We start from the raw sequence: 26,010 nt of genomic DNA on the forward strand, positions 1-26,010 counted from the left end.
GTGCTCCACGCTAACAGGGCTCTGAGTTCAAGGACCATTGCCACATCCCACTCAGGAGGGGCACACACCAGAAGGTGTAGTGCTCTCCTGAAAAGGAATTATTTGCCAAAAAGGCCCGCTTACAGCAGTCAAAATCAGTTGACCCTTTGCGTGGATTGTTTGGCCATAATTCCAAAAGTGGCTGTAACTATCTCTCTCTTTATTTTTAACCAATATTAAAATCAGGCCTTAGTAAATTCTTTCTAACAAAGGAGGACAGTACAAATCCCGCCAAAAGTCTCCCACAAAACAGCTCCCTGTAATTTTTGCTACTTTGGCACCAAGATCAGGTTTTTCCCAAAACTTAGCTCATAGTAAAGCAATTTTCAGTTTTCCCCTGCTTACTCAAAACAAGGTAATTTTCAGTTTTCCCCCAAAACTCTAAAACATTTCTCTCTCTTCCCACTTCCCTGAAAATTACCTGTTTCCCTTCTGCTTACCCAAAACAAAGCGAACCCAAAACAAAACTTCTTTTCACCTTCAGTATCAGTTCTTTAATATGCTAATTTAAGCCAGAGTCCTTCATTCTTTTCCCATTTTCTTTGATGTCAAGAATTTGCACCCTGCTTTCCAAGCCTCAACCTTTTAAAAGCAGCCAGCTCAAAAAATAAATTTGTCTTCGTCTTTTCAGACGTAAGTCCCCATGCATTCTGTGTGGTCTCATTTCATTTCTACAATATTGTTCCGTCATTCGCCATTCCGTGTACCCACTCTCTCCCCGTGGAAGTTTTTCCCGAACTCCATGAAGGATCTGTTTGCAGGCGCTGAAAACTGCAACAGAATTGGCTCACAGCAGACCATCCCCCAGCTGTGCTCAGGATCTACAGAACTGGGAATGGAGTCCATGTAGGCCACACAAGTCAAGGGTATGACCTGTCCACTGTGTCCCAAGGAGGAAAAACTATTGTGAGACCACAGAACTCTGAGGCCTCCCTGGAGGCCTGGTCTAAGTGCTCCAGGGCCAGCTGAGCCTTGTCATGGGGAGCCAGTCCAGGGCCACCTGGGGTTGGGAACCTGTGGAAGTGCCCAGTTCCTTCACTGACTCCAATCCAGCACCTGCTCAATGCATAATCTGTGGGCACTGCACTCAGATCTTGCCTCCCTTCTGGGTTAGTCCCTGCACCCTGAGACTCGCCTTCTTCAAGGGTGACCTCCCCATACCTTGGCCCTTGCCTTCCTTCCAGGATGATCTCTTCCCTCCACTCTGCCCAAATCCCAGCTCCTTCTTTCTCTGCCTCTGTCCCAGACTCATGGGAACCTGTCTAGACTCTGTGTTGGCTGCACTGGTTGAGGGTCATATTCCAGCCCCTCTCTAGCACCCCATCTGGTATGAACGACAGCAACTGTCCAGTTCATGCACAGACATGAGAGCTGAGCTTGCATGTACTGGCTGAGCTGACAGATGGACAGATGGAAAAATGGGCCTGTATGGACATAGCCACTAGATCTGCTCTGGAATTTACTGGGGTTGGGGGTCATGAGGGCTCATGGGCACCTGGTGCCATAGCAGACAGACAGCAGTGCCATCCTTTGGAGTTGTTTGACTCCTAATACAGCCTCCCTGCAGCTCAGCACAAAGGAAGCTCCGATGTTTCAATTCCTATTACTGGACAAAGGGGGGGGGGGCGCTAAAACCTCTATCTAGATGGAACCCCCAAGATCTGGGGATAGGGGGTGCATGAAGAAGGATTGGCATTTGCTAATTTACATTTCTTTATGTCTAATTACCATAGTATCATTTGACTTAAACATTCAAATAATTTTAGTCATTGCTTAAAGACCCTTCTAAGAATAAAGTAAAATGGGGGGTGTGAAGACCCTGAAAAATCAATCACTAATCACACCCAATGAGTCAATTATTTAACTTCTGTCATTAAACATTCAGCGATAATTAATTTATCATCATCAGTAGTTCTGGGGCTCCTGGTGATGCTCAGACATTACTTGCTCCTGGCTCTGCATTCAGGGGTCCTTCTGGGCACCCTATATGGTTCTGGAGACGGAACCCAGTTCAGCTACATGCAAGGAGAGTACCCTCCTCATAAAACTAGCTCTAAGGGAATTTCAAACTCCCAATTTATCTATTTCCAGAATGAGCTTTGCAAGTTTCCAGTTCATAAACGTGCACTTGGCAGCCTTGTGTCATTTTGATTTTTAGGGGATGCTGTTTAGGAGACAGTCCTTTGCAGATGGGGGACATCCCTCTTCCTTCTCTGGATCCTCTCTGGTTTTGTCCAGAGTTTGCATCAAATCCAGTGGTGTGTGAATCTTGAACCATTTCCTCCACCTCAGGGTGTCTCCCTGCCTCACTGAGGGTCCCTCTCAGCTATACCTCACAAGGTAAGTCTGTCGGATTCTTCCCCACTCCTGACCTTGCTGTCTCCTGATGGGCAACGCTGTTTTGCTGAGGCCTCCTCTCCCCAACAATGCCAGTCTTGGAGCTGGAGTGGTGGCCGTGCATGGGTGGGTGTGAACTTAGATTTTCTCTAATGAAGAAGATTCAAAGCAGAATTAGGACAGTGCACACAAATACCTTTCACAACAGGCTTCAGACCCAGATTGGTGTTGAGACATATGATTTTGGGTGGTTAGCTTTAGGGAACTGATATTTCAAGAAGCTGCATAAATGAGAGATTGAGAGAATGAGAGAAAGAATGAGAGAACAAGAGTCAGAGATGTCTAATTTTTCAGGTAACCAATGGCCTAGATGGAGGAAAGCATAATAAATATATCTGGGCTCCCAGGCTCAGTTCTGGTACCCAGTCAACTCCCTTTGGTCAGTAATGGCTGTACTTCCGTTCGGAGAATAGGTTTATTTGTGAATTCCACTTATTATACTAAATTGAATACCACATCATGAAATCCATTTCAACTTTTATGGACATCCCTAACATCTCCAGGGCCTTCTTCAGACATTTGGTTTATTGGGGGAAGAGGCATTTATTCCCTGCAACGATGCTCACGGTGCTGGCACATTATAGCAAAGAAAATAAACCACAAAATTCCAGCTCTTATTGCAGATTCAGTATCAACTTTCATGATTTTCTTAAAATAATGGGAAATGCCTGAATATAACATGGTGGAGATGGGGGTGGGAGGACAGGAGCTTCCTGCATATACAATCGAAATGTTGGCATCTGGGAAACACAATCACACTATGACATTTGTTGGAGCTGCACAGAAAAGGAACCTTCTCCACTTAGCCCTGGTAGCTCTCAGAACCAGCACTGGGGAGAAAGGAAATCACTAAGAAACTGTATTTTTCAGCAGGAGACTTGGGCAGGGCCGCACAGGCCTCACTATAGCCTTGAATGGTGAACGTGGGACTCTCCATTTGTATTTCTGAGCAATGCCCCCCCCCCAAAAGAGATTCACAAACCTTTTCCTAAATAGCAGCATTGCTGGTGCCTTGGCTCTGGAACACGGCACCGAGCCAGTCTGAGAAGGCCACGTGAGGATTCCTCCTCCTGCAGCCGTGAAGCAGGTGGGAGGTGGAAGGCGCTGTTGACACAGGGAATGGAAAATGGAAATTCTCTGGTGTTCTCCGAGCAGCTTCCCGCACCGGTCCTGCCTCTTGCCTCCTGCCTCCTGATTGGGGCAGTATATCTTGATGTTCGAAGTCCATTTCAGGAATGTTCTGACATTATCTGTTGAGAAGTTTGAAAAATAGTCCAGAACTCCCCAAGCATTTGTGCACACGTTTCAACAGAGCAATCACCGTGCTCATTTCCACGGATGCACTACGCAGGCTTGAACCCAATTCTGAGAGCTTCATTTCTAAGTCGAAGGCTCCCTCCTCTCCAGCATCCCCCACCAGAGCCTGACAGCCAGCTCGGCTCTTTCTCCCTCCGGCTGCAGCCAGCCCCGGGCTGGGGCTGTAGAATATGTATGAAGGAACAAATAATCGGCAAAGATGAGTTGGGAAGAAAGTTTCAGGGTGCAGGACTGCAAGGAGAATGGAACAATAAAGGTTTGAAAAATGCCGTGTGATGCCGACTGAACCGTTAACAACAATTGCGTGTCCTGGCAGGAGCAGAAATAAAATGTCTGCAAGGTGTTGACTTCGTAAAAGATTCGGGCTCAATGCATAAAAGGCAAAGCATGTGGAATCAAAAGTGACCTTTTACATTCCCAGCAGCTGGAGGCTGGATTAATCCAAAATCATGCTGTAACTTGGAATTAGCTCACAGACTGGTTGGCATGGGGGGGGGGGGGGCAGAAAAACTGCACAAGTAATGATGTCAAACTCACCTTTAATTTTCCATTTATACGTCTTCCAATTTATTTTTATCACATGAGCATAGATAGATGCCAAAGCGAATCCTCTGTTACTATTTCTAGCTTGTTAATAATCAAGTTATATTTTTTCCAATCATCGACCTTCTCAAGTGTTGCAAATGAAAATCAAATTTGCAAGATGCAACACATTTGGGGAAGCCAGATCTGCTATTTCCTCCTCAGACCAAGAAAGACAAGTTTTTAATCAGCAGTAACTCTCCTGTCTTCGGGGCTGGTTTAAACTAAGTCAGCAACTCTGATTCTTTTATTTGAAGAACAAATAGCAGAATAACATTCCTAAGCCCTAGAAATACACCATCATAACTTCCTACCAAAGATGTTCAATTCCTTAATTCTAAAATGCTAACAGAGAGCTATGTTCCATCTCTCTCTTGCTCATTCTCTCTCAACACCACCCTCCCTCTCTCTCTGCTTAGCCACCTTTTCTTCCTCCCTCACCAATCCTATATTCTGAGTTTTGTGAATATTCTTGGGAAGCCCTATCCTGGGGAATTCTTAACTATTTCTCCATTATTTCTTGGTTATTTAGCTCTGGAACTGGATGCAACTTGACTCCTCATTTTCCTCACCTATAAAATGGGGTGAAGCTACTGAACCCATAGGATTATGAGATATGGCTTTGTACAATTTATTTGGGGGGGCAGCCTCCTGGATGTCTAATGGTCCAGGGACCCCTTCTGCTGACTCACAACTAATGCTAATTATGTGTTCCTTGGATCCCCAGGGTCCTGGGGACCATCAGGGCTACACCCTGCAGTGCCCAGGGACTGCCCAAATTGCTGCCTCCTCTAGCATACTCAGAGAACCAGCCTTACCAATTGATTGTACTACCCTGGGGTAAGGTGCTGGTTCAGGCCAGCTCTTGGGGATAGCACTGCTAGAAAATCAATAATCAGGTGCTAGAGACACTCTCCGGAGAGAAGCCTTGCGAAGTATGGGAGCCCCTAAAGGTACCAGCTTCTTTAAAAAAAAAAAAAAAAGGTACCAGCTTCTCAAACAATCTTTTTTTTTTGTGACATGACTAAGTTTGGGGCTTTCAAACTACACTTGATTTTAGATGATGCTCAGAGAATCCCCCTAATCCCAGAGGCAGAGGAGTGGAGATTAAATTTGGCTACTGAAGGAAGCTTTGTTTAATCGTCTGGTGGCTACTCTCAGAGCTCAGAAAGAGGCACCTTAAACAAAATCCTTTGGCTGGGTTCATTCGCCATCCAGAATATTGAAAGCAATCCTGCCAGTGCTCACTATTGCTGGTGCTCAGGGCTGCTCTCAGCTGAAAAACACCAGGCTCCTGGCATCTCCCCTCAGTAGGTAAGAGCTCTTCCCGGAGCCCATGTGGAGAGGACAGGCCAAAGCCCTCATCTCCTCAGGCTCACCTAGCACCACTACCTAAGTGGCACCATGAGGGGCAAGCTTGCACCCCGGAATCTCTGGCCCGTCATCTTTACATCCCAGGTATCTCCGTATTTACAGCTTCCTCACGAGGCTTTAGGCCAGGGCAGGCAGTAAGATGAGGTGAGTGGAGCCGGAGGTCTGAAGGCACTGGAGGATGGGGTGCATGGCTGGGTTGGAGCCTACTCTTTGAAATTCCCCAACAAGAAGAAAGTAATTCATCAGCCAGGAGTGTCTCCTAGAAATAGATTTGGCCAGTACTGGGCCTTACGCAGGAGCACCCCAACTGCTCATGGTTTGTCCAAACCCTCATGTTCAGTCTGTGTTCCCTGGCCAGGCATCTGCAGCAATCCGACCTGTTCTAGGTGAAGGTGAGGGATCATGGCTAGAAGGATCCATCCACTCCTCTCCCCACTCACCTCAGTAACCCTCCCGACCATATGACTCTTTCTGGAGTCTATTCCATGCTCACTTTGAGCTAACGGCCACATGTTAGGGAGCTTCTAAATTCTGCTTTTCTTCCTGGAAAAATACATTGGCCCTGATGATCACAGCTCACCTATAGGGATTCAGCCAAAATGCATACCTTGGTATTGAGACTGACTGGTATTTGCTATAGGAGCATTATTAATAACTCATTAATAGGGGTGGTAGGCCTGCAGGAGCCCTGCTCGGAGCCTAGGAAGTGCCCAGCAGTGTGGAAAGCTCAGGGCTGACCCCATGCTTAAGGATGTGATGTGACCCCCCCCCCCCAGATACTGGAGCCCCCAGCTACTAGAAGTCACTTCCTTTGACCAGTGCCAGCAATCCCAGTCTCCTCTCTAGGACGTTCAGCATCTCTAGGGCAGCCCCATCCCCACGTAGCTCCGCCAGGCTCCAAATCGCTTCGGGGCTTGGTTCACAGGCAGTACACAGGTTAACGCCTGGTAAACTGAGGCGCAGAGCCCAACAGGCTACCTGAAAGGCAGAGGGACCCTGGGCTGCAACTTGCTGGCGCATAGCAGGGATGGGGTTGATGGGGGCCCGAGGCACTGAGCATGCTCCGAACCAGCTCTTCGGCTCAGCCCCGGCTCTGCGTCCGACCACACTTCCGCAATCAGGCCCCGCCCAACTCAGGCCCCGCCCAGCTCGACAGGGCCGGCCCCGCCCCGCTCCTCCTTTCCTGTAAATTTCCTGCAGCGTAGGCCACGCCCCCTCGGGGGGGCCTCTTCGGATCTTGGCTGTTTCTAGCAGTCCCGGCCCCGCCCAGGTCCCGCCCTGACTGGGGGGGCACACACCCTTGAGGCCACGCCCCGCTCCGTGTTTCCACTAAGTTTCTGCAGCCCTGGCCCCGCCCCTTCGCCAGGTCCCGCCTCGCTCGACCTTGTTTACCAGCCAGGCCCCGCCCCTCCGCCAAGCCACGCCCCTCCCGGAAGTGACTGACTGAGCGGCGCCACATCCAAGCTGCTCTGTTCACGGTTTTGCACGGTAAGGTAGAGAGTGTGTGTCCGGCTGCCCTCCTGCCGGTCCCGGGGCTCGCCTGATCAGGGCAGGTCAATAGAACGGTGCAGTGCCAGAGCACCCCAGTTGGTCCTCCCTTCCCCTCGCCTGGTCCCAGGTCTGCCTCCAGACTGCGATTTCTCGACCACCCCACACCCCACTCTACTTGGAAGCTCTCCCAGCCCGCCCTCCACTTCCACTGCATTGCCTGGGTGCAGGGCCTCCCCATTCTGGCCCAGGAGCCTTCTAGAAGCCGCTACTCCTTCCCTTCCCCCTCCATTCCCCATCAAGCCCTCTGATCCCCATCAGCCCCCAGACCCCTGTTGTCCCACACCTGGGACAAAGCTCCAAGCTCAACTCCTTCCTCTGCTTTCTCTGTGAGCACAGTCGCAGTATCGGGGTTCCCTCAGCCCATCTACCACCTCTGTGACTTTTGGGGAGGAAACAGTAATATTTGGGGTTACACTCAGGGATCCTTCCTGGTGGGTTCGGAAGACCACCTGGGCTGCTGGGAATCAAACCCGCGTCTGCTGTGTGCAAAACAAACCCCCATCTTACTGCCCTCCCTCTGGTAATTCTTAAAATTCAGCAGGTGGGGAATGGAGAGGCAGGTGGTCAGGAACACACCAATGGCTCTATCTTGGGCCGCTTGACACCTACTAGGGAACAAAACATTGGATCAAGCGTACCCCTACCCCAACAGCTCTTTCCCAGGGGTGGATCTTCCCAGATCCTAGCTGGCCTGGCCCCTCAGTAGCTGTCCCTTTTCCTAGGCTCTTCGTTGACTGAGCAGTGGGGTGGCCCCGGTCTTATACCAGAGCTGTGCTTGTTGCCTTTCCCCATTGACTCTTACCAGCAAAGGACAGTGTGAGGCACGCTGTGCTGGGGAACAATAGTCAGGCCCTGTAACCAGACAGCTTTTCACTCCGTTTCTGGAATCTTCCTTTCCTCACTCTGGTCTTGCTGGAGTTCAGCTGAGCATCCTGGTACACTTGGGCCCCTTTCCTGGTGAGCCCTACCTAGTGTCAGTCATTGCCTCGTGTCGGAAAAGGGCCTCAGAAGACCCCGACATTCCCCTTTATGTCTCTCCTCTCTTGGGAAATAAAGCCATTTATTTATTCCCCCCTCTTCACTGAGATGCACTTTCTTGGGAATTTTTTTTTAATCCTTATTTTTTGTTTATTTGTTTTTTTGGGGGGCCACATCCCATGACGCTCAAGGGTTATTCCTGGCCATGTGCTCAGCAATTGCTCATGGCTTGGGGGACCATATGGGACACTGGATGACCGAACTGTGGGCCATCCTAGGCTAGCGCATGCAAGGCATGCCTTACCTACCACCATGGCTCTGGCCCCTTTCTTGAGATTTTTTTCAGTTGGCACTTGGAGGCTTGAATGGCCCCAGGCACACTGGTCTCCCTTCTTCCTGTCTGGGTCCTGTGTCCTTTTCAGTCCCTAGTGCATTCTGGGGAAAGGAGAAGGAAGCAAGACATTGGGGTTTTTTGTTTTCTTTTTTTGCTTGTGGGGTTTTTGGTGTTTTCTGTTTAAAATTTTGGGTCACACCTGGTGGCACTTGGGTTACTCCTGGCTCTGCACTTGGAAATTGCTCCTGGCAAGCTCAGGATCATATGGTATGCCCGAGATTGAACCCTGGTCGGCCACATACAAGGCAAATGCTCTACCTGCTGTGTTATATCACTCTGGACCAAGGCTCTGTTTTCTTTCTTGTGTTCTTGTATTTCGTATTTGGGCAACACTCTGTGATGCTCAGGGCTTACTCTTGGCTCTGCACTCAGGGATCACTTCTGGTGGTATTCCAGGGACCATAGAGGATGCTGAACTTAGGCAAGCCATATGCAAGGTAAGCACCTACGCCCCCTGTCCTGTCACTCTGTCCCCAAGACTACTTTCTGGTCTTTCCTTGAGGCCATCTCTAGGTCACAGCTGGCTTATTCTCACCATGGGACTGGCCTGATTCCCGCCTGAGGCCTGGCCCCTGCAGTACCGGCTACCAAGGTGCCCTGTGGTGTGGGGGACCAGTGAACCCTATCATTGACCTTTATTTAGCCCATTGTTTTCTCGGACTTAACCCTGCAGTGCCAGAAGCTCTTGGGTCCTTCAGTTTGCCTGTTCTCTTGGTCCAGTTGGTATCCTAGTCCTTTGATCCATTCGGTTTCCTTGTCCCTCAGTTCAGTTAGTATCCTTTTACCTTGGTCCAGTTGGTGTCCTCATCCCTTGATCCTGTTATCTCTTGGTTCCCAGCATATCTGAGACCCAGGTGAGGGTTTTCACCTTCTGGCTTTTCTTGGTTTAAGAACATGACCCCCAAGGAGACACTTACTTCTGACTGCCGTGGGGTGAGGCCAGGCTGCCTCTTGGGGGTTCCCAGTGGTGGTGGTGCCCCTGTTCTTGCTCTGTTTGTGAGCATGGGCCAGACCTGCCCAGGCTGAATCTGATGCCAGGCCATATTCAGGGGCTGTCCACTCTATTCTGGCACTTCCTAGTAGCCACGCTTAGCCCCTCGGCTCAGGGGCACAATGTTTCATGGGTTATTGCCATCAGCAGTAGGTGCCATACACTGGAGGCTTTGAGGCTGTCAAATGCAGCTTTGGGTGCCAATGCAGGTGTTCCTGGCTAGACTCTGGTGTCACAGGCCAGCTGAGTCAGGCAGCACTGAGAGCGGTTTCAGGGTTATCTATATGAGGATGGGAGCGAGGAGTCGGCAAAGAGCGGTTACTCAAAAACCAGACATACTCAAGAGTAGTTGGAACTGAGTCTGATTTATTGGGAGTTCTGCTTCATATTTAAGCAAAAAGTTATCAATAGTAGGAAGTTGGGTAGATCAAGTGTAACATGTGTTTGCTACAGAATAAATATTACATGTCAGCATAATTATTAGACAGTAATATAAACGCTATATGTATATTGTAAATTCTTGTCATCAGTTTCATTTACCATAAACAGACATCAGAAAAGTACCTATTATTTCCTTTTATATGTGATTTTTGGTAGTCAACAGAAATCAGAAAAATACTTATTCATTCTTCTTGGATATGATTCTTGGTAGTCAACTATTAATCGACAAAATACAATCCCATTGTCCATTTAGAAGAAAGGACAGATGTAATTAAAAGACCAAACACACCTGTAGCCTACATAATACCAAATAAATGACTAAAAATATTATTACTGATTCTACCAGCTTGGAAAAAATATTATTATAAATAGAGTAAATAAGGTATATTCCAGCAATTCTTGTTTTAATGCAAGAGGCAAAAGCACATAGTTTTTTTTAAATGTACTTGGCATTGTTAATTCTCATCATACATTAATGTTTAGTAAATTCATTGTTGCTATCCTACCAAGTGCTAACCTAGGGCACAACTGGCCTTTTCTCAGCAGTGTCTGCCAAAATGGTACCCCCTTTTTCATGGGGGAGGCTTGGCCTGCACTCAGCAGTCCTGCCAGTAATCAGCCATCATGCCTGTAGACTGGGGGCTATGGCATCTGGCACCTGCAGGCACAGGTGCTCCAGGCCCTGGCTGGGCCCTGCTCTTGGTGGGCTCTTGGGGGACATGAACTCTCAGTTCTGTTTTGTTTTATTTATTTACTAGTAGAGCCATGTTTGCTATTTAATTCCATGGCGAGAGTCTCTGAGAATATGATTAACCTTGGGGGCCATCTTATAATGTAATTATTAATGATTGATTCTGTTTATCCTGGCGATCAATAACCGAGCACAAAGGCGTGGCATGCAATAGGACTCACGTTCCAGAAACACGATTTGGTGACAACAATGAGGTGGGTTTGTTGCTCAGAGCGAGCTGACAGATCCAAAGCCTGCGGTTGGCTCTCTTGTCATCACTTTATTGGTTGGGACTCAAGCTCTGGAGACGAGGACTGTTTGAGCCTCCTGCCACCAAGAGTCCTAGGTGGGGATGCCCAGGATTTGATCTGCCATTGGGTAAAAACAATTGAGTCTGTTTGAAGTAAAGTTTCCAAGTGTGCATTGGGCCTTGGGGATGTGTTGGAACACCCGGTAGTGTGGTTGCCATGGGAACCAATTAGAATAGCGTGCTTGATTTATTTTCGCGTGTGTCCGTCATTTTGACCAAAAACAGACGTTTTCTTATGGAATTGTGTTTATGCATGAACTTGCTACTCCAGAGGACTCTTTCCCCGGTTTTCAGTGCAGAGCTGGGACAGTGACTCTTTCTCCAGAAGCTTTCAACAAGAATGTCACAGAAGGAGAGATTGGAATTTGGTTGTTTGTGACCCCTCTCTGGTCCTGCTTAGGGTTACTGGTGACCAGATCTGTGTATACCCTCCTTCTTACATGTGTGCAGGTGTAGGGAGAGGTTACAGACCTCCCTGAGGTGAGAGGGTCTGGGGTACAAACTAGGGGCCCAGGACTCAGCCCATGAGTTTCTCTCAGAGCCTGCAATGCTGAGAACAGTTTGGGGCTCCTGGAACATAGGGGAACGTAGATGACTTTTATACCAGGATTGATCCCATTGGAAAGTCAACTTCAATTTCAGGCTATAAAGTTAGCAGCAGTGCTCAGGTGAAGACTAAGAGAATAGCTGGCAGGTATGAAAAATACCTTTCTGTTCTGGGAACAGTAAGCAGTTTTAGCCCATGTCTGAGTGGCTGAGTAGACAGAGATTCTTAGCTGTTCTTTCTGTGCGTGAGCTCTGGCTGTGCATGAGTCACTGTGAGATCAAGAAACAAAGACTCAAGCTTGGTTCCAGGTAACTTGGGCCCTGCAAGGCCTGCACGAGGGTACACAGGGAATATCCCAGTATGGCCTGGAGACCTGGGGTCATCTCGAAGCACATAGGCCATTGGTCCAGGAGCTCCCCTCTGCCTCTTGCACTGTGCTGGATCCTGGCCCCTGGCCTTGGTGCTGGAGAGGGGCTGAGGTCAGGGCTCAGGGGGGATGGACCCTGGGGGTTGTGTATCGAACATCTAGCTTGGACTTGACCTGGTCTCAGCCTCCTCTCTCATCTCCTTCACCTCCTACTGCCCTGCTCACCTCTGGCCTTGCCAGGCTCTGCAGCCCCCCTCCATGGGCTGGACACTTCCTAACTTCTTCACTTCTGCATCAGCCCAGCCAGCCATCTCTGCTGTGTGCTGCCCCCTGTCAGCCTGTCTGCAGAGGCGCCAAGCCTACATCCGGTGCTAGCGGGTATGTGCCTGTGAAGAGTGGTAGACGTTCCATCTCACTATTGTGGGGATTCATGGTGACAGCTCTGGGCTGGTGTGCTTGGCACCATGTTATCACTGTGAAGTGGTGCTGAGGACTGTCACTGGGCATTTTCCTATTGTCAAAGGTGAGACCAGCCTGAGTGTGGCCTGGCCCCTGCACTGCACAGGCAAGTCAAAGCTCATCCCTGGTTGCCTGTGGGCCATGTTTCCCAAGTCAGGGGCCGGAAGCACAGACCAATCACACAGGGAGGGCCAGGAGGCAGGATGGATGGACAGACACAAGACAGATGGACACAAAAGGGCTCAGAATCCACATGCTTGGTTTTTGAAAATCATCATTTGAGATAAACCAGAGCCAATAAGAAAATGATAATCATGAAGCTGTGAGCCCCACTGAGGATGGACCAACCTGTGTCCCCACCGCTGTCCCTTCCTCAGTGTCCCCACTGCTGTGTCCTCACACATACAAATACCCTGCGCCTGCGCCTCTCCCTGCCTGTGGCTAATCCACAGGCTGATCTAGAGGCAACGTCCTGGTGGCTAATGAGGTTCATGTTTGTAGCTGGTGTTGGTGACCAGAATTTCTGTCATGGTGGTGGGTCCCCAGCAGGGCTCACCCCCCAGGCCTGTCATCAAGTCATTTTTGTCTGCACTTGGTTAGAGCAATGAGAGAGATGTGAAAGACAGAGCAAGAGAAAAAGAGAGAAAGAGGCCTTTCTCCCTCACCATCAAAGCAGACATCTCTCTCTCTCTCTCTCCCTCCATCTCTCTGTCTCTTTCCCTTTTAGACACTGTGATTTACACCATTGTTCCTGAAGGGGCATCATACCTCTCACTTTTCCTTCTTTCATCACCCAGTTTCTGTCCAGAGTGATCAGTTCCCACTATCATGGTCCTAGTGCTCCCTTCTTTGCCCTCACTACACTCTCCACTCTTGTGACAAGCAACATACTTTTTTTTTGTTTGTTTGGTCACACCCAGCTGCGCTCAGGGGTTACTCCTGGCTCTATGCTCAGAAATTGCTCCTGGCAGACTCGGGGGACCATATGGGATGCCGAACCACCGTCCTTCTGCATGTGAGGCAAATTCCCAACCTCTATTGTTCCGGCCTCCAGTATACTTTTTTTTTTTAAGACAAAAGGTTTTTATTTAAAAATTGCCAAGTATAAAAAAAAAATAAGATCTCTTTATTCCCCTGTACAGTATTTCACTCAAGATAAAACCAGCAGGCTACATGCTGCTCAAAACACAGCCCCAGAGAGGATCCAGAAGGCACCAACCCGAACTGCCTTTCGTATAGCTATTCTATATACGCAAGTCAGCAATGCCCTCTTGTCTCCATGGAGCCTGACCCCTCGGGAAGCAGGCCAAGGGCCCCACAGCAGTCAGGGAGCTTCAGCAGCTGTCCTGCCTGAGTCCCGTCACCCTATGAGCAAGCGTTTGCAGCCCTCCCCCCAAAGATCCCCAAGTCAGAGGAGGGAAGAAAAAACAATGGCAGCAGTCGTGGAAGCATAGAACAGGAAGGGAACCAAATAAATAAATAAATAAATAAATACATATATACATAATGTTGACCTCAGGTTAGAATGCTCACCTTTCAAGAACAAAACCAAACAAACAAAAGGAAGGAAAAAAGAGAGGAGAAAAAAAATGAATCAGGTTTAAAATAACTTAAAAAGGCAAAATGAAAAAAAAATTGGAACTATAATCCTTTTGTACACTACCATGCCAACTGTACACACATTTACAGTTTTCTGTTGATTTGCATTGTTTGTGCATTTATGTGTGTGAGGTCTTAGCTTTGAAACAGTTACATCAGGGGTCTCAAACTCAATTTACCTGGGGGCCGCAGGAGGCAAAGTCGGGGTGATTCTTGAGTGCAAAGTCAGTAGTAAGCCTTGAACATTGGGGGGTGTGACCCAAACAACTAAAACAAAACAAGACAAAAGATTTCTCTAGAGCAGGGCCACAAAATGTTGTACAGAGGGCCGCAAACAGCCCACGGGCCACGAGTTTGAGACCCCCGAGTTATATTAAAACCAAAAAAAGGAAGACCAGTTCACTCGGGAGTTTTACTGAAGGAGGCAGGAAAAGGGCAGGTGGCTCAGTGTTTGGCCCTGTAGCCTCGTCCATGGCACCTTTCATATGAAGGATGGGGGAAGGAGGAGGGGAAAAAAAAACAGGGAACCAAACCCAGGCAGTTTTTAAGCAGCAGCTAAAAGAGGCAAATTCAAGTATTTTTCCCAGCACAGCCAGAATCCTCACAGAAGGCACTCAGAAGAGTCGGAAGAGTAAGTAGATGCTATTCCTGGTAGTGAGACTTGGGGCCCTCATGGGTCCAGGGTTTGAACATAGGGTACTGAATATGTCAGGAGTGTATTTTTCTCTGCCAGGCTCCTGACCTGCATTTATTCAGCCTAGATCTTCATTTATGGACTTAGGATATCAACATTTATTTCACTGTGCCTTCTGATCACTTTATAAGCTATAAATTTCTTTTTGTTTGTTTGTTTGTTTTTGGGTCACACCCGGTGGTGCTCAGGGGTTACTCCTGGCTGTCTGCTCAGAAATAGCTCCTGGCAGTCACGGGGGACCATATGGGACACCGGGATTCGAACCAACCACCTTTGGTCCTGGATCGGCTGCTTGCAAGGCAAACACCGCTGTGATATCTCTCCGGGCCCAGCTATAAATTTCTTTATAAAACTTTATTCTATTTGCTGTCTATACTGTTGCACTTTCATTCTAGACTTTAAAAGCAATTATTGTTATTTTTTAGTTTGGGTCTTTTTCTTTTGGTTTTGGGGCCACGCCAAGTGATGCTTAAGGGTTTCTCCCAACTCTGCACTCAGAAATCACCCCGGAAGGCTCTGGGTATCATATGGGATGCTGGAGATTGAATACGGGTCAGCCATATGCAAGGCAAGTGCCCTCCCTGCTGTGCTATTGCTTCAGCCTCGATTGTCGCATTTTAAAAAACTATTCAACACTTAACATAGATTTATCCAGACTCTGATGCTTCTTGTCCTTTTATTTTTCACGACCATGCTTCCATCTGATTTTTCTCTTCTTGAAGGACAGTGAGACCAGGGATATGGCTCAGGGGTGGCACATATGCCTTATTGCATGAGACTTGGGTTCAATATCTGGCACCTCTATAAAAGAAAGTTATCAATTCCCTTTTTCTGGAAGGGGCTCTGTCTCTGAGCACTCCCAGGGTTCACCTCTGAGCACCACTGTTCAGGGTCCCAAAAGCCAAACCAGAACAAGCAGGATTCTTGTCCACTGCTAGGTGAGCAGTCACTGTTCTTGTGCTTTCATGTGTCCCTACTTTTCCTTTGATTTCTGAGACTCATGTTGGAATCAGCTACCATTGGACTTTATGTTGGTCTTTTGAAGGCACCAAGAGCTGTTGTTTTTTCTCTTCTGGAGATCTTTTTTTTCTGGGTTTCTTTCTCTTTTTGAAGTGCATTGCTGCATTTTGTTGAGTTTTGATTTTTCTTCCTACTTATTGTCTTTGAAGTTAGTTGAGCTTCTTGACTCTGGCTAGAGTCCTGTTTTGGAACATTCTCATCTCATTCATTGGTCATTCACCTCATTTGCTCAGCATGTGTTCCTCCTGGGTCGTGTCACAGGGACTGGCTCTGGTGGTGGCACTCTGCGCCCTTCCTAGTTGGTCCTCTCTGTTGTCCCTATTTCCCTCCTAGTTCTCTTCAGACAGTCCTGGTTTTCTGATTCATCCCCTTCCCTCTTCGGCTCTGGATGTCATCAGGGGATTCTAAATGTCACATTTGTCCCTCTGAATATTCTATCTATGCTCATGTTAATCTTAACCAGAGAGACTTAGAAATGTCAAATTGGGTCTCTTTCTGTCCCACGATGTCCCTTTCATCCTTGAAAACTGTGCAGGTCTCCATGTAACACCATCCACTTTCTTACTCACCTGACCTCATTTTTATTAAACATGGCCACTATCATTATTTTCGCCTTTGCTTGGTCCCCACTGGTATCTGAGACTTCTGTTCTCATGGGCTCCTTGGCCTTTCACCTGACCTGGGCTGCACATGGTCTTCGGTGCATGGTTCTGTTTCTTGGTGTGTGGCTTTTTCTCCAAGAATCTTCATCCTTACATTCCAGTTCTTGAATTCTTTGCTGACATGATTTCTGGAAACATCACCATTTCCCACTCAAAAGACATTGCAGCTGTTAGTCCTTTTACCGTTAGGCGGTTTTGGGTCTGCGACATCCCTGAAGAATTAGTATTGTATGCACCAGGAGTTCCAACACGACACATTTGTGACTTAAGTCCGGGAGACACCAGAGTGTCCATAGCTTCCTGTCACTTGTCAAGCTTGGGGTAGACAGGCCGGTGGTAGCTTTCTGCCCATGTAGAGTCTGGCCTGTCACCCATATACATGCTCATGTTTGCTTAGTGGTACCAAGGTGTTAGGCATTCATCGAGTTTTGACCTTGCTTATTTTTATTGTCCTGTAGTTATTTATTTATTTGCAATGCTCTGAGCACTGGGAGTGCATCTTTGTGTACAAACAGATTACGCCCATCCGCTTGGTTTCCACAGTGGCCTCCCCTCTATGGGGAGGTGGGAGGAATCGTGGGAGCTGGACACTGGCAGCAACAGACAAACCTTTGACTCTGAGCAGGGATTTGGGCCAGAAAGCAGCTTGTTCTGTACCACGAACATTTGTGTCACAGCGGTGCTGACACAGCACGTCAAATGTAGTTTTCCCTCAGGGAGTTGGGTTCAGGAGTTTTGTCCTGATGAGCAATAGAAGGTCTGATCGCATCCTTTATAAGTAGTTGTTGTGTCGCTGGGCTCCAAGTTTATAAAACTGGTCATATGAGTCAAGCCAGAGCTGTTTCACCCACACCCGGGCCAGGCAGCGTGAGTGTAACAGAAGTAGGTGCTAGCTGCAGGCATGGTTTCTCCGTGAATCTGAGCAGTGCATGTACAGGGGTTGAACTATTTGAAGGCGCATCAGCAGTCACTCGGTAGCTTGGTGTCCAGATTCTTTTTCAGGGGAGCCTGTCTAAGGCCAGGCCCAGTTTCTAGGTGCCTCCTGGGATGTGGCCCCTACATTTTGGTGCCTGAGTAGATCATTCCAGGTGACAGATGAGCCCTTTTGGCTGAAGAGAGCAACTTTAATTCTTTTTCGGGTGCAGCCCATGCCCAGTGTGGGCCATTCTTGTGAATCACCTGCCTCATCTGCCATTGTTGGGGCAGTGATAGCCAAAGATGTGATTTCTGGTCTGGGGCGTCTTATCTCTGTAGCCAGGAATCTGTCTGTTTTTTTCTTAGCAAAGCTGCTTCTCAGAGTTAAAATGATGATCTGGACTTTATCAGGATACAGTGCTCATCCCTGCAGAAACAGTCTCTTCTACTTCGGATACACTACTCTTTCCTACAAAGACAGTGCTGAATAGTCTGCATGGGAGTCTGCATAGGAGACAGTGTTTATTACTGCAGAAACAACCCTGACTGCTTAGAGTATAATACTTAGTCATGACTGCTCAGGATACAGTGCTCATCCCTGCAGAAACAGCCCCATCTGCTTGGGACACTGCTTATCCCTGCAGAGACAGTTCCAGGCTCTGACAGGTCTCTGCTGTGCTCTGGGCAACAATTGGGCTTGGGCACTATTGCCGACATGTCTGAGTGGCTCTGGGTTATTTGGAGTCTTTCATTCAACCCTCACCTCTGGGGAGGGGGGGGAAATGGTGTGTCACTGATTTTTCCAGGATCAGGAAAACGTGTCTGATGCATTTCTTGGTCTCTCCAAGGGCCATCGGGACATACCTTGAGCGTCTGTCTGGCAGCCAGTGAGCCCTGATCGGTCTCTGAACTGAGTCTAGGATGCTGAATATGGACCCTATACGGCAGCCCATAAGGGACACAGGCCACTTCTAATATGACTCAAGATACTTCAGTTTTCTCCTCCCTGCCATTTTTTTGTTTTGTTCTGAGCCACACCCGGTGGTGCTCAGGGCTTACTCCTGGCTCTGCACTCAGGAACCATTCCTGGCAGGCTTGGGGGACCTTCCACGATGCCGGGAACCAAACCAGTGTTGGTCCCTGGCTGCTAGGCTCTCTCACCTCAGCTCTGTTACAGCATCACCAAGTGAACTTCTGGGGCGCCTCTGCCCGGTCACCCCAATCCGCATCCCACTTTCCTCAACTGCCTGCCCTAGGCAGTCATTGGGGCTGGGTCTCTTCATATCTACCACATCAGTAGGCACAGTTTGGAAGATGCTGAGCTACTGCAGGGACTGAGATGCTTCTGGAAGAAAATACAGGGCCTGTGCCCTCCACGTGGGCTCTCTATGCCCTGCTTGCTTGGCGGGTCTTTCTTCTGGGCGCACGAGGGGCCAGATATGCTGGCCGGCATCTGATTTTGAGAAGCAGTGTCAGCTTTGAGATTTATGATGTGCTTGGAAGGCACTGGTCCCTGGCATCCATCTTCATTCGGAATCTCTTCAGCTGTCTTCATTTCCTGGCCACAGCCCACTCCGTCTCTGCAGACCTCGGGCCTCCGCCTGTTCGTTTCTGAGGCAGATACTCGGCACCCAGCCCACAGGCCCCATGGGAGGCTATTTGCAGCGGCTTTTGCTCTTCCCCTGTAAGCTGGTGTGGACAGCAGGGAGGTGCCATGGGCTTGACACACTCTTCTCGGCTGAGCCCAAGTTCAGTTACTTCTTGAAGGGCCCCGAAGTCTGGTCCTGTTTGCAGAGCTGAGCTGAATATCAGTCCCAGTCCACTTGGGCGTTTGTTGGTGTTTGTCCCAGCAGAATGACCCAGGCCTGTTCCAAGCAGCACAATTGCCACATCCATGTTGCACATGTTGCTGTCCTGTAGAGATCTGATCCCTGGACTGTGTTGGACTTGATCTTAAGTGCCCATTGTTCCTGATGCCCAGCCCTGAGAGGACGACTGGCTTCACCTGGTCTGCTTTCCCATCTACAGAGCTGGTCTCAAAGGCAGCTCCTTCTGACCCAGCCAGACCTGCCTGTGACCCCATCAGTCATAGTCACCTATGCAGAGGGGCTAGATTGAACATGTTTGGTTGGGGCTTACTCAGTGCTTGCATGGTCCTTGTAAACACCACCTGGCAGAGTACCACACAGCTTGGCATGAGGCTGCGGCTCTCTGTGTCCTGCTGATGCTGCAGCTAGCTAGGCACCCCCACCACTCTTCCTGGAGGGTAGGCTGGGGAGGGAGGGCCCCAGCCACCTGCCTTCCTAATGGCCTGGTAGCTTCCTGCTCCCTGTCACCCGTGATTAACTTAGGGGAGGCCTATGTGCAGCTCAAGGATTCCTCCCTTTATTCTTGTCTCCCAAATCCAGTTATGTCCTTCTTTGAAGCAATCAGCCTTCGGAGAAAACGAGGCTCAGAGAGCAGATGTGAGGACCCCATGTGTCACTAAGTGGGTGTGTGACACCAGCCGGGTGGACCCGATGGAGAGAGCAGCGGATTCTGAACATGGCAGGGCCCACCCCCCCACAGAAAGATGATGCTCACAGCCCAGGAATGTGCCTTCCCCCAATGGCTGCATTCCGCATGTCATGGATGCTTAAAACTGAACTGAAATGAACATATTTGTAGCACATATGACCTAGAATGTTATAGGTGCCCACATGCAAGGACCACATCTTAGGGTTTATAGGGAGAACCATTACTGGGGTTTTTTCTGCCCAGGTTGTTGAGTTTTTGTTGTTGTTGTTCTTATTATTTTTTCTCCAGCTTCTGTTCTCCAGGTGTGTAGCTATTTCTGTATTATGAAGGATGATGGATGATGCCGGAAAGTTTCTTTGGAAACCCTCCTGATACGGTGCAATGCACTTGGGGGTCAGCTAGACTTGACTGATGCCTGATTTATCCCGTGTCCCTGCCAGTGGCCGAGATAAAGCTGCTGTTTTATCAAAAATGCCAGCAACTGTGATTTAGAATTTATAAGCCCCCCATTTTCAAATAATTGTTCTGATTGCTTTCTGCCAGGGCCATAAAAATGATAAAGGTAATTGCACACACCAATGCAAGCTAGCACCAAAATACAATAAAATTAACCCGAATTAACTTGGCTTGTCGATGAGAAGTATTTATGAAATGTGGTGTTGCAATATTATCGCTGGGAGGTGAGTTATTGCCTTAATGTAATCCTCCCTGAAATTTCAAGAGACGGTTTCTATTGGGGTGATGATGCTTTGGAAATAAAGTTGAAGTGGTTCTGATAATTGGACCCCTAATTCAGTTTGCAAGTAATATCCTGGGTGCACTCTGCCTGCTTGTGTTTCTTGTTGCGGAGTGTGCCTGGCTCTAGAGTTTGTGATCTTGGATACAGGCTAGAAAACTGCACGGGTCTCAAATGTGTTCCCCCTTTTGCTTGGATGACACACTCAGTGGCCAAGGCTCATCACAATTTTCCTTAAGCACAAGTAAGCAGGTCCTAGAAACATACCCATTCCTTGTCATCACTGGGGGCTCTGCCCCCCCCCCCCATTTATTATCCTCCATCTCCAGTTCAGGCAGTGTCTGGTCCTCAGCAACCTTTTGTTTTCTAAATGGGGCTTGTTCAAAATAAAAAACAATGGCAAGTATAGAAAGTAACTAAAATTATTAAATTTCTGGTGTGTTCAAGTAGTTATGTAGCTGACTCAGTCTGATGGGAAGGAAAATAAAACACTTATGGTTCCATATATTTGAAAGAAGCAAAAAGGTCCACCTATGAGCCATTCTGGGATACTGGCCCGGCTTGAGCACTGCCTTCCCCACCCTCTGGCCTGGATGACATGTTCAGCCCACATGGCTTCCTGGCTGACCTGGGTATAATGTGGGGCTGGTGGTTGACGAACATGCAGTTTCTAGGGTGAGGACGAGTCTCTTCTGCCTTCTGGAAGGAAGAAGCCCAGCCTGGGTCAGGCACAGTGACCAGACTGGCTGCTCCCTGAATAACTGAGGCAGCCAGTTTGGAGAAGTGTCCCTGGGGCAGTCAGCAGTTGTCACACCAGAGGGAGATCAGCAAGGGCACAACTATGCCCTGAGGAAGGGCTGTGGCTCAATCAGTTCCTTGCTTTAGAGGAGTAAGGAAATTCCAGGGACTTGGCACGGTGGTCTTGTGGACAGGGTTGAGCAGGACAGGCAGGGACTGATCTGTCACTCCTGCTAGTCTGCCGCAGTTCCTGGTTCGTCTGCTTTGTCCTGTCAGGTTGAGGTCTTGTCTGCGATATGAGATGTTTGTCATGGCTCTCCAAAAGTGTCGCGAATCGATATTGCTTTAAGCTGAGGGATAAAGTTTCTTCTCCTGATGGTTTAAGTTTTATTATGTTCCCCGAGTGCGGCCCTGGCTGTAGCACTCGGGATATAGGGATGTGCAGGCATCCCTCTCCCCTGGGACTTCTATGAGACTTGTGATTTTGTGCCTCTCTGCAGCTGCGAGCTCTCTCTCTCTCTCTCTCTCTCTCTCTCTCTCTCTCTCTCTCTCTCTCTCTCCCTTATTTCTCTCTCACTCTCTACCTCACTTCATGCCTGGGTTCTTCCTGTAGCCTCTTGTCAGTTTGCTTGGTTCATTAATATTTCTTTGTTCTCTCTCTTGTTGGAGAGAAAGTTGTGTTTTGCAAACACACTTGGCAAACACATGCTCTACTTGGCAAAGCAAGTAGAAATATTGGATCTTTGTACCAGTGACTTATGGTAGTTGCATGTTGTTTAAAAGCTATAGAGCCACTGACAGTTCTGGCACTCTATGGGATGGCAGCATTTAGGACCCAGGTCATTGCTGCCTTACAGTTTCCAGTTTCCAGGTGACTCGAAGCCTGGAATCCATTGTCCCAGCTTATTCTCTAGCTTCCGCCTGTTTTGCTTCTCTTTGGATTATTTTTTCCTATATATGACCCTGGAGTCTGAAATGGGCCAGGTTTTTTGAAATCCACACTTAGCTTCTTTAAAAATGACCAAAAAAAAAAAAAAATGGAGCCGGAGCAGTGGCCCGAGCAGTAGGGCGTTTGTCTTGTACACACTAACCTAGGATGGACTGTGGTTCCCACATGGTCCTCCAAGCCAGAAGCAATTTCTAAGCACATAGCCAGGAGTAATCCCTGAGCTTCACCTGGTGTGGTCCAAAAAGCCAAAAAAAAAAAAAAAATGGACAAAGAAAAAAAAATGGAGCAAGAGCGATAGCACATTGGGGAGGGTGGTTTGCATTGCCTTGCATGTGGCCAACCCAGGTTTGATTCCCAGCATCCCATATGGTTCCCTGAACCCACCTAGAGTAATTTCTGAGTGTAGAGCCAGGTGTGGCCCAAAAACCAAACAAGTAAAAATGAGAAAAAATTTATTAAGTTTTAAGAATGCCTCTGGCCTTTCAGCTTTTCTTCTGTTATTTGGGGGCCACACCTGGCAGTGATGGGAAGTTATTCCTGTCTTTGTGCTCAGGAATCACTCCTGGGGGTGCTCAGGGGACCCTATGGAACGGTGGGGATTGATCCCAGCTTGGCAGTGTCAGTCCCAACCGCTGTCTGATCGCTCCAGCCCCATTCTGCCCAGCAGCGTCAAGTGAAAAGTGACAAAACCTTGCTGTAGAGGTGGCAGTTGGGGACGTTTGTACCTGTGCTCATGGCAGCCTTCAAAACCTCACCAGCACTGCTGTGGGCATCTACCCAGAGATGGGAATGCGTGAACTCAGACCTGGGCATGCTCAGGGCACTGGAGAATTCCCAGACACCCTCAGGCATGAGCACGTGCACTTCTGTGTCCACATTCTGACTCAGTCTTCAGATGGCAAATGTGAAACTTCAGCACTGAGGAAATTCCACAGAGTCTATACCCTGGATGGGCCTTTGAGGCACCAACAGTGCCCAGGTGGGGCCTGTGGACCCCAGCAGCCTGCATAAGACCCCTTGGAACTGGCTGGGTGCAGGCAGTATCGAGGGCCTGGCCTGGAAGAAGGGCAGCCGGAGGGTGAGGAACAGACTGTGCTGGAAGGGTACGGCCAGTGAGCCTCTGTTCCTACAGGGGAGCCTGTTCTCTGGAAGGCCCTTAGACATGATTCCTGAAGCCCCCTTGGCCTCCGTGTCTGCTGAGGGAAAAGGAGACCGAGGGTCTTGGCTTTTCAGCAGGGAACTGAGCATCCAGATGCTTGTTCTCAGGTTCCTGTTTTCTGCCTTTGTGGGATTGAGCCTCTGCCACTTCGCCTCTGTGCCCAGTTCCAGCCAGTATGATCCAGACCCTGTGGAGGGTTTTGTAAAAGAAAAAAAAAAAAAGACATCTAAGCTCCTTATCAGTCCCTTCTTGTAGCTTAAAAATAGTGGTTAATTATCAAAGCTGCTTTATTCTGTGCCAGTCTGGGGGCTTACTTCCATCCAAGTTACCTTTTAAATTTTCACCCATGCAGACTGTCCAAAGAATCCCTTTCTCTGTGATAGAGGTAAAACACTCCTTGCTCAAGTGGGTAGTTCCGGTCTCCCAAGTTTACATTGTTGTTAGTAAGTGAGATAAGTGTGCTCCTGGTACTGGAGCAAAGGAGAAAGGTGTTATTCTAGGTGTTATTTGAACATAGATTGGGTCAGGCTTACGTATGATTTAGTGGGAGTCCTGGGTTCTAAGGAGGAGAGTTGTATAGGATTTGTATATAAATTGGTTGCCAGCGGTCTTTATCTTTATTTAAACATATTCTCTGTGTAAATGCGAATTTCTTATCTTCTTTACATAGATACCAAGCGTCTCAAGGAAAATAACTTGAACAAAACAGGTTTTTCCGTATTAAACATTCAGTATTCACTGGTTGATTCCACATGTTTATTCTTCTAGAGCTCATCTTGAGTCCAGCAGTGCCCTTGCCATGTGCTTTGGTGTTGGCACTGGGACTAAGGTGAGGAGGAGCGACACAGAATTGTCTGCGTGTCACTGGTCTTGATGTCTCAGCCATAACTCACCTGAGGGGAGAAGGTTGATCTGCCCCCTATGCTGCTTGGGGCCTAGTTGGCACAGGTAAAGGAACAGTCAGGACCAGTGGAATCAGCAGAGTCCACGACCTGGCCCACGTCCCTACATTGGGTTGTCACTTCTAGACTTTCTGCGAATGCAGGAACAGGCACCTGCTCATGTGCTCCTGTGTCCCGGGCATGTTCTAGACTCCCGTGTCGGCCCTGAGGGCTCCTCGGCTAGTCTAGGGACAGTGTTATTGTATACAGAGGAGTTGCAGCCTGAATTCCTGAGCTGAAGATAGCAGGATTTGAAAAGGAAGGGACAGGCAGTGGCCAGCAGAGGCCAGGTTTCTGCTCGGACTATGCAGGAGAAGGTGGCTCCTCTGTGATAGCGACAGTCCTGAGTCAGGGCTGGGCCCAGTGGCCCCCAGCACTTGTGGCTGAGAGGCCAGGCTTCCCTTACACTTGCATCTCTGAGACCAGCCAGAAGTACAGGTCAATGATGGTGGACAATGATCACTCAGGATATGAACTGGGTGCTAGAAGGAGATAGAGAGACATGCATAGTAGTCCTTCAGTAGCAATATCGCAAACCAGTGAGTGTTTATAGAGGAAAAGAGAGAGGGAGAAGAAAAATGTCTGCCCCAGAAGCAGGCAGCTGGAGGGCATTGTTGTCATTAGTGCATTGAAATGCACCCTGGTGGAGGGTGTTGGACGTTGTATGACTGAAACTCAATCATGGACAACTGTGTAACTGGAAAAAAAATTAACCTTGTAAACCATAATATTTACATAAAGTATTTTATAAAAATCTAAAAACAAAAGAAGTACAGGTCTGAGTAGGGTCCCAAGCTTGAGAGCAGCTGAGCTTCAAAGGTCCCCAAGGCTGGGGACTTGCTGGTCTGGAGGATGGGGTGGAGTGGATCCTCTCTCCCAGCTCAGAGTGCCCAGCCAGTGGGGAGACCCCAGTTTGGGACCCTCTGTCCCAAAGAAGAGGTGGGTGTGACCTCTTGGGGATGCGTCTGGGGCTGAAAAGCCGGAACCCGCTCGAGGGTTTGTCTCAGACAGGCTCTGATCTCACGGTGGTGGCAGGACTGTGAACCCAGCACCTCATTTTCCAAACACCTAATGGATTGGGGGTTGCAGGGTGATTACTCCCTATCAGCCTCTCTCTGGGCATTTCTCTGCACAGCTATGGTGCTATTTAGCTGGGAAAGACCCTGTATTATGCAGAAGGTTCCAGAAGGTCAGAGCTCTGGGACCAGCAGGGGCCCAGCAGCTGAAGGAAGAAGACTATCCTGGTTTACTTTGAAGGCAGAGAACCAGTTCTGGCACTAAGTGATTCAGAACAATGTTCTGAAAATGTGCCCATGGAACGGAGAGGAAGCCAGCCAACTGACTTTTCATTTCCAGAGGCCTCCAAATACATAGGCATGAAAATCCAGCTCTTCCTGCCTGTTCAGTCAGCCCCCAGCCCCTCTTGCGTCTCGGGTAGGTGTCTCAGAGCAGAAGGGCCCCTGAAGCTGTGCTCGGATGCTTCTGTGGGCACCTGCTAGGGTCTTCTCCATGCTGCCTAGGGCCTGGCCCCCATGAAAAGCAGCTGGAGTACAGTGGCCTGTGCTGGCTCTGAGCTTGCAGAATGTGGGGGGCACGTTTGGTA

General features: G+C 48.7%; 1 protein-coding gene across 1 annotated transcript in view; it reads left to right on the forward strand.

Moving 5' to 3' along the window:
• The first annotated feature begins 7,155 nt into the window (after positions 1-7,155).
• MGMT (O-6-methylguanine-DNA methyltransferase) overlaps positions 7,156-26,010 on the forward strand; it is a 132,446-nt gene continuing 113,591 nt past the window's right edge. Inside the window, exon 1 of the mRNA XM_049790605.1 lies at positions 7,156-7,197. The gene's annotated coding sequence lies outside the window, so the exon portion shown is untranslated. The remainder of the gene's footprint in view (positions 7,198-26,010) is intronic.

The sequence above is a fragment of the Suncus etruscus genome, chromosome 17, assembly GCF_024139225.1.
Source record: "Suncus etruscus isolate mSunEtr1 chromosome 17, mSunEtr1.pri.cur, whole genome shotgun sequence".
Lineage (NCBI taxonomy): Eukaryota > Metazoa > Chordata > Mammalia > Eulipotyphla > Soricidae > Suncus > Suncus etruscus.